The sequence below is a fragment of the Chiloscyllium punctatum genome, chromosome 18 (assembly GCF_047496795.1).
Source record: "Chiloscyllium punctatum isolate Juve2018m chromosome 18, sChiPun1.3, whole genome shotgun sequence".
In the NCBI taxonomy this organism is placed as follows: Eukaryota; Metazoa; Chordata; class Chondrichthyes; order Orectolobiformes; family Hemiscylliidae; genus Chiloscyllium; species Chiloscyllium punctatum.
Window position 1 is genome coordinate 69,949,170 of NC_092756.1, and position 8,429 is coordinate 69,957,598.

The following is an 8,429-nucleotide window of genomic DNA, read 5'->3' on the forward strand; positions in this document are numbered from 1 at the left end:
TGCCTTGGCTCAATGACACCAGAGCGGGTAAATTACCCCAGTGAGGAGCTGGATAGCTACCTCAGCCCAGCGAAGGTCCAGCAGTTCGTGCTTACCTTGGGGATGTAGACAAGCTACCCCAGAGACAGGACAGTCATATGGACAATGGTAACCCCATAAACTGGGGGTTAAAGAAGGTTCATTTGCTTTCATATAACAGGGCACCCACTCAGTAGTTGGGTTCCGCTGAAGCCACAGCCAAATACCAAGAGACTGGATAGTTAGTAAAGGTAACTGTTAATAGGATAACTGAATTCGATTAATTCAATCTGTTCTTTGTAATGTTAAGACATGTAATGTATATATCTATGAACGACATGACAAATTGCACAGGTACCAAAGATTTATTTCTATGAATAAAGTATATTTTGAAATTTAAAAAAAATGTTGTCTACATGGATGTTAGTCACACATTTGACAAGGTCCCACATAGTCAAAACAATAAGAACCCATGAGATACAGGGTAATCTGTCAAACTGGGTCCAATGTTGACTTAGTAAGTGGAATCAAAAGGTGAAGGTTGATGCGAAAAGAGAAATTGCTGGAAAAGCAGAGAGTTACAATGATGTAGATGGAGTTGGCGGAATGTTCAACTCAGAGAAGTGTGAGGTAATGCATTTAGAGATGTCAAGTGGTAAAAGGAAATGTACAATAAGCAGGAATGCACTGAGAGCTGGAGGGGAAGTGAGAGACCCTTGCCTGTAAATGTGCACAGATCCCGAAATGCAGAGGTACAGGTAGATAAGTTTGTACAGAATACTCTCCTTCAGTGGCATCTCGGTGCAGAGTACAAGTATTGGGCTGTAGTGATGTAACTGCACGAGACAGTGGTGAGGCCACACTGGAGGACTATGTGCTGTTCTGGTCACCACATTACAGGAAGGAGTTAACTGCTCTGGCGAGGGTTCAGAGATGATTCCCCAGAGTTTGACAGGGCAGGAGAATTGCTGTTACGAGGAGCGGTTGGAGAGAATGGGCATCCGATCGGTTCTCAGACCCTCCTAGTGCATTAGGTAGATGTAGATATCAGTATTGTATGTGTCAGAGCGATCTTTGGATAGAGTCAAACTCTTGTTTGTTTACTTGATATGCAACTGCTCAGGACTAACTGCTTTTGTGACAGTGTATATATGTGTACAAAGAGATTTTTTATGAATAAGGTATATTTTTGAAATTTGCAAAAAGAGAGATTGGAGATGTTGGCGGTGTTTTCCCTGGAACAGAGAGGCTGAGGGGCAATGTGAGTGAGGTATCCAGCATTGCGAGCAGTAGAGATAGAGTGGACAGGGGGAACCTGTTTCCCTTACCAGAGAGTTCAAAGACCAAGGGTTACAGATACAGGCTCAGTGGCAGAGAGATCGGTGGGGTCATGAGGAAGGATGTTTTCATACAGAGGGTGGAGGCTATCGGCGATTCGCTGCTTGAATTGGTGATGGAGGCAGGGAGTCAAAGCTCTTTGAAAAAAAGTCAGGATCTTCACCTTCAGTACTTTAAGCTGCAGGACTATCCTGGGCGGAGACTGGTAAGGGGAGACTGGTGAGGGGAGAGCGGCGAGGGGAGACTGGCAAGGGGAGATTGGTGAGGGGAGACCGGTGAGGGGAGACTGGTGAGGGGAGAGCGGCGAGGGGAGACTGGCGAGGGGAGACCAGCGAGGGGAGATTGGTGAGGGGAGACCGGTGAGGGGAGACCGGTGAGGGGAGACCGGCGAGGGGAGACTGGTGAGGGGAGACTAGTGAGGGGAGACTGGCAAGGGGAGACCGGCGAGGGGAGACTGGTGAGTGGAGACGGGCGAGGGGAGACGGGTGAGGGGAGACTGGCGAGGGGAGAGCGGCGAGGGGAGACTGGCGAGGGGAGACCAGCGAGGGGAGACTGGTGAGGGGAGACGGGCGATGGGAGACCGGCGAGGGGAGACTTGTGAGGGGAGACTGGTGAGGGGAGATGGGCAAGGGGAGACGGACGAGGGGAGATTGGTGAGGGGAGACTGGTGAGGGGAGACTGGTGAAATGTTTATGTGGAAAATGTTTGTCTGATTGTAATGTCTATCCCTTTAAATATGTCATAATTCTAACTTATGGTATTAATCACGGTAAAGTAATGCAACTACGTTTTTATTCCTTTATTTTACCTGAGATCTGTCATTAGGACTTATATCTGAGATCTGTCCCTGGGACTTATATCTGAGATCTGTCCCTGGGACTTGTATCTGCGATCTGTCCCTGGGACTTGTATCTGCGATCTGTGCCAGAGACTGGTATCAGAGATCTGTCCATTGGATGTGTATCTGTGATCTGCGCCTGGGACGTGTATCTAAGATCTCGACCTGAGACTTGTATCTGCGATATGTATCAGAGACTTTTATCAGAGATCTATCCATGGGTCGTGTTTCTGTGATCTGTCCCTGGGAGCAGTATCTGAGATCTGTACCTGTGTACTAGTCATTGACGGCGTATTGCTGGAAAAGCACAGCAGGTCAGGCAGCATCCCGGGAGATGGAGAGTTGATGTATCAGGCAGAAGCCCTTCATCAGGAGACAGGCAAGGGGAGTGAGACTCGGGCACATACCGATGAGGGGAGACTGGGGAGTGGAGACTGGGGAGGGGAGAGGGTCCCAGACCTGTTTTTGACATCTGTACCTGAGTACTTGTGTCTGAGTCACAAGTGTGTTGCTGGATAAGAACAGCAGATCCGAAGGGAAGGAGAATCAACATTTTGGACATACTGCCTGACCTGCTGTGTATTTCCAGCAACACAATCTCACCTCTGACCTCCAGCAGCTGCAGTCCTCATTGACTCCACTTGGGGTCTTCTATCTGAGATCTGCCCCTGGGACTTGTATCTGAGATCTGTCCCTGGGACGTGTATCTGAGATCTGCCCCTGGGACTTGTATCTGAGATCTGCCCCTGGGACTTGTATCTGAGATCTGCCCCTGGGACTTGTATCTGTGATCTGTCCCTGGGACGTGTATCTGAGATCTGTCCCTGGGACGTGTATCTGAGATCTGCCCCTGGGACTTGTATCTGAGATCTGTCCCTGGGACGTGTATCTGAGATCTGTCCCTGGGACGTGTATCTGAGATCTGCCCCTGGGACTTGTATCTGAGATCTGCCCCTGGGACTTGTATCTGAGATCTGTCCCTGGGACTTGTATCTGAGATCTGTCCCTAGGACTAGTATTTGAGATCTGTCTCTGGGATGTGTATCTGTGATCAGTTTAGATTAGATTAGATTACTTACAGTGTGGAAACAGGCCCTTCGGCCCAACAAGTCCACACCGACCCGCCGAAGCGCAACCCACCCAGACCCATTCCCCTACATTTATCCCTGCACCTAACACTACAGGCAATTTAGCACGGCCAATTCACCCTGGCCTGCACATTTTTGGACTGTGGGAGGAAACCAGAGCACCCAGAGGAAACCCACGCAGACACAGGGAGAACGTGCAAACTCCACACAGACAGTTGCCTGAGGCAGGAATTGAACCCGGGTCTCTGGTGCTGTGAGGCAACAGTGCTAACCACTGTGCCACCGTGCCACCCACTAAATTCCTGGGAATTGTATCTGAGATGTGTACCTGGGAGTTGTATCTGTAATCTGTCTGTGGAACATGTATCTGAGATCTGTCCCTGGGACTTGTATCTAAGATCTGTACCTGGGTGTTGTATCAGAGATGTGTACTGGGTCTTGTATCTGAGATCTGTACCTGGGATGGGTATCTGTGATCAGTCCCTGGAACTTGTATCTGAGATGTGTACTTGGGACTCGTACATGAGATCTGTATCTGGGACTTGTATCTGAGATCCGTCCCTTGGACGTGTATCTGAGATCTGTGTCTGGGAGTTGTATCCGAGATCTGTCCCTTGGACATGTAATTGAGATCTGTGTCTGGGAGTGGTATCTGTGATCTGTCCCTAGGAGTTGTATCTGAGATCTGTACCTGGGACTTGTATCCGAGATCTGTCCCTTGGACATGTAATTGAGATCTGTGTCTGGGAGTGGTATCTGTGATCTGTCCCTAGGAGTTGTATCTGAGATCTGTGCCAGGGACTTGTATCTGAGATCTGACCCTTGGACATGTAATTGAGATCTGTGTCTGGGAGTGGTATCTGTGATCTGTCCCTAGGAGTTGTATCTGAGTTCTGTCCTTGGACTTGTATCTGATATCTGTGCCTGGGACGTGTATCAAAGATCTGTCCCTGGGACTTGTATCTGCGATCTGTACCAGAGACATGTATAAGAGATCTGTCCATGGGATGGTTATCTGTGATCTGTCCCTGGGACGTGTATCTGTGATCTGTCCCTGGGACTTGTATCTGAGATCTGTTCCTGGGACTTGTATCTGAGATCTGTCCCTGGGACTTGTATCTGAGATCTGTCCCTGGGACTTGCGTCCGAGTTCTGTCCCTTGGACATATATCTGAGATCTGTGCCTGGGATTTGTATGTGAGATCCGTCCCTCGGACGTGTACGGGAGATCTGTGTCTGGGAGTTGTATCTTAGATCCGTATCTGGGACCTGTATCTGAGATCTGTTCCTGGGACCTGTATCTGAGATCTGTCCCTGGGACGTGTATCTGTGATCTGTCCCTGGGACATGTATCTGAGATCTGTCCCTGGGACGTGTATCTGAGATCTGTCCCTGGGATGTGTATCTGTGATCTGTAACTGGGACTTGTATCAGAGACCTATCCATGGGTCGTGTATCTATGATCTTTCCCTGGGACTTGTATCTGAGATCTGTAACTGGGACTTATGTCAGCGATCTGTATCTTAGACGTGTATCAGAGATCTGTCCCTGGGATGTGTATCTGAGATCTGTTCCTGGGACTTGTATCTGAGGTCTGTACCTGGGGCTTGTATTTGAGATCTATCCCTGGGAGTTGTATCTGAGATCTGTACCTGGGACTTGTATCTGAGATCTATCCCTGGGAGTTGTATCTGAGATCTGTCCTTAGGACTAGTATTTGCGATCTGTCTCTGGGATGTGTATCTGAGATCTGTTCCTGGGACTTGTATCTGAGATCTGTACCTGGGAGTTGTATCTGTAATCTGTCCGTGGAACATGTATCTGAGATCTGTCCTTGGTACATGCCTCTAAGGTCTGTTCCTGTGACTTGTATCTCAGATCTGTCCCTTGGACTTGTATCTGAGATCTATCCCTGGGACTTGTATTTGAGATCTGTCCCTGGGATATGTATCTGAGATTTGTTCCTAGGACTTGTATCTGAGGTCTGTACCTGGGGCCTGTATTTGAGATCTGTCCCTGGGACTTGTACCTGGATCTGTACCCAGGACTTGTATCTGAGATCTATCCCTGAGGGTTGTATCTGAGATCTATCCCTGGGACTTGTATCTGAGATCTGCCCCTGGGACTTGTATCTGAGATCTGTCCCTGGGACTTGTATCTGAGATCTGTCTCTGGGATGTGTATCTGTGATCAGTTTAGATTAGATTAGATTACTTACAGTGTGGAAACAGGCCCTTCGGCCCAACAAGTCCACACCGACCCGCCGAAGCGCAACCCACCCAGACCCATTCCCCTACATTTATCCCTGCACCTAACACTACAGGCAATCTGAGATCTGTTCCTGGGACTTGTATCTGAGATCTGTTCCTGGGACTTGTATCTGAGATCTGTTCCTGGGACTTGTATCTGCAATGTGAACTTGGGCCTTGTATTTGCGAACTGTACCTGAGACTTGCATCTGTGATCTGTCCCTGGGATTTGTATGTGAGATCTGCCCAAGGGACCTGTATCTGAGGTCTGTACCTGAGACCAGTCCCTGGGACTTGTATCAGTGATCTGTCCCTGAGATGTGTATCAGAGATCTGTCCCTAGGACATGTATCTGAGATCTGTCCCTGGGACTTGTATCTGAGGTCTGTCCCTAGGACGTGTATCTGAGATCTGTTCCTGGGACTTGTATCTGAGATCTGTCCATGGGACATGTATCTGGAATCTGTTCCTGGGACTTGTATCTGAGATCTGACCCTGGGACTTGTATCTGAGACCTGTCCCTGCGACCTGTATTTGAGATTATTCCCTGGGAATGGTGTCTGTGATTTGTCCCTTGGGCTTGTATTTTTGAGCTGTACCTGAGACTTGTCTCATAGAACTGTTCCTGGCACTTGTATCGGAGATTAGATTAGATTAGATTACTTACAGTGTGGAAACAGGCCCTTCGGCCCAACAAGTACACACCGCCCCGCCGAAGCGTAACCCACCCGTACCCCTATATCTACCTCTACCCCTTACCTAACACTATGGGCAATTTAGCATGGCCAATTCACCTGACCTGCACATCTTTGGACTGTGGGAGGAAACTGGAGCACCCAGAGGAAACCCACGCAGACACGGGGAGAACGTGCAAACTCCACACAGTCAGTCGCCTGAGGCGAGAATTGAACCAGGGTCTCTGGCGATGTGAGGCATCAGTGCTAACCACTGTGCCACTGTGCCGCACATAATCTGTTCCTGGGTCTTGTATCTGAGGTCTGTCCCTGGGATGTGTATCTGAGATCTGTCCCTGGGACTTGTATCGGAGATCTGTCCCTGCGACCTGTATTTGAGATCTCTCCCTGGGACTTATAGCTGTGATTTGTCCCTTGGACTTGAATTTGTGAGCTGTATCTGAGACTTGTCTCTTAGAACTGTCCCTTGGACTTGCATTGGAAATCTGTTCCTGGGACTTGTATCTGGAATCTATTCATGGGACTTGTGTCTGAGATCTGTCCCTGGGACTTGTATCTGAGATCTGTCCCTGGGATTTGTATGTGAGATCTGTCCCTGGGACTTCTTTTTGAGATCTGTACCTGGGACTTGTATCTGATATCTGTTCCTGGGTGTTGTATCAGAGATGTGTACTGGGTCTTGTATCTGAGATCTGTACCTGGGATGGGTATCTGTGATCAGTCCCTGGAACTTGTATCTGAGATGTGTACTTGGGACTCGTACATGAGATCTGTATCTGGGACTTGTATCTGAGATCCGTCCCTTGGACGTGTATCTGAGATCTGTGTCTGGGAGTTGTATCAAAGATCTGTCCCTGGGGCTTGTGTCTGAGATCTGTCCCTGGGACTTGTATCCGAGATCTGTCCCTTGGATGTGTAATTGAGATCTGTGTCTGGGAGTGGTATCTGTGATCTGTCCCTAGGAGTTGTATCTGAGATCTGTACCTGAGACATGTCTCTTAGAAATGTCCCCGGGACTCGTATCTGAGATCTGTGCCTGGGGCTTGTGTCTGTGATCTGTCCCTTGGATGTGTAATTGAGATCTGTGTCTGGGAGTGGTATCTGTGATCTGTCCCTAGGAGTTGTATCTGAGATCTGTACCTCGGGCTTGTATCTGACATCTGACCTTGGACATGTATCTGCGATCTGTACCTGCGACATGTGTCTGAGATCTCCCCCTGGGAGTTGTATCTGAGATCTGTACCTGGGACCTGTATCCGAGATCTGTCCCTTGGATGTGTAATTGAGATTTCTGTCTGGGAGTGGTATCTGTGATCTGTCCCTAGGAGTTGTATCTGAGTTCTGTCCTTGGACTTGTATCTGACATCTGTGCCTGGGACGTGTATCAAAGATCTGTCCCTGGGACTTGTATCTGCGATCTGTACCAGAGACATGTATCAGAGATCTGCTCATGGGATGGTTATCTGTGATCTGTCCCTGGGACGTGTATCTGTGATCTGTCCCTGGGACTTGCGTCTGAGTTCTGTCCCTTGGACATATATCTGAGATCTGTGCCTGGGATTTGTATGTGAGATCCGTCCCTCGGACGTGTACGGGAGATCTGTGTCTGGGAGTTGTATCTTAGATCCGTATCTGGGACCTGTATCTGAGATCTGTTCCTGGGACCTGTATCTGAGATCTGTCCCTGGGACGTGTATCTATGATCTTTCCCTGGGACTTGTATCTGAGATCTGTAACTGGGACTTATGTCAGCGATCTGTATCTTAGACGTGTATCAGAGATCTGTCCCTGGGATGTGTATCTGAGATCTGTTCCTGGGACTTGTATCTGAGGTCTGTACCTGGGGCTTGTATTTGAGAACTGCACCTGGGACCTGTATTTGCGATCTGTCCCTGGTACTTGTACCTGGATCTGTACCTGGGACTTGTATCTGAGATCTATCCCTGGGAGTTGTATCTGAGATCTGTCCTTAGGACTAGTATTTGCGATCTGTCTCTGGGATGTGTATCTGAGATCTGTTCCTGGGACTTGTATCTGAGATCTGTCCCAGGGAGTTGTATCTGTAATCTGTCCGTGGAACATGTATCTGAGATCTGTCCTTGGTACGTGCCTCTAAGGTCTGTTCCTGTGACTTGTATCTCAGTAGTGTCCCTTGGACTTGTATCTGAGATCTATCCCTGGGACTTGTATTTGAGATCTGTCC